Source organism: Phytophthora parasitica (genome assembly GCF_000247585.1).
Source record: "Phytophthora parasitica INRA-310 unplaced genomic scaffold supercont2.8, whole genome shotgun sequence".
Classification (NCBI taxonomy): domain Eukaryota; phylum Oomycota; class Peronosporomycetes; order Peronosporales; family Peronosporaceae; genus Phytophthora; species Phytophthora nicotianae.
This window is the reverse complement of record NW_008648994.1, coordinates 717158-718132: the sequence shown is the minus strand read 5'-3', so window position 1 is coordinate 718132 and position 975 is coordinate 717158.

Below are 975 nucleotides of genomic sequence, written 5' to 3'. Positions count from 1 at the left end.
GATCCGCTGGTACGTTCTTCCGACCCCTTGGTGTCCTCCTTCCAAACTCGTGTGATATTGGTGAAGTACATCTTGCTGCAGGTCCTCTGGCACCACCAGCTTCGCCAGCCGATCGCGGTCACCGTCGTCTCTTCCTGCGCGAGGGCAGTAGAGGAGCAACGCACCATCGTCCACGTCGTAGTCACCCGCGATTTTACCGCAGGCTCGCGCTTCGCCAGCATCTAGGCTCTCCAAGTCGCCTGACAGGTACGCCTTGAGGTTTACGATCCACTTTTCTTCGTTTTGTGCTCGCAGAATCCGATCCGTCCTAATGTGTTGAACCACATCTAGTTGTAGCACCTCCGCCGAGTTCTTCGAGCGTGTTCGCGATCGAGTCGTCGCGACCATCCGGGCGACAGATCCTTCGTCCTTCGGGAGCAGGAGCTCCTGGAGTCGGTTGAGAACAACCAAGTCGTCGCGGTCTGCTTCGGAGGTAACCATTGTGCCTTCTTGCTGATGTAATGCAGTGTTGGCTAACCTGTCTGTGCTCTGGTTCCAGTCTCGCTTGACGTGCAGGAACTCGTGGGCCGGCCACGTTCTCAGCCGATCTAATGCCCGGCAACGAAGAGGGGTCAGACCTGGTGCCTTGCACTCTATCCCGCCTCGCATGTGCCGTATCACCAAGTTGGAGTCCCCACAGATGATCAGGCGTCCCCGGTCCAAGATGGAAAGTAGATCGAAGCCCAACAACAGGCCCTGGTACTCCGCATCATTCACCGTTAGGTCGGGCAAGTACTTCGATTCGGCTGGGACAACGATCCATTCAGGTAACTTCCAGATGATAGCGCTACACGCTCAACCGCCTGGTTTGACTCGTGCTGATCCATCGAAACTCGCGACTAACAGTTCTTCGCCTTGTTCAACCGTAGGTATCACCGCTGGAATCTGCTGGCGTGGCTGTTTCCTCGGCGCGATAGACGACAAGATCGACTCGAC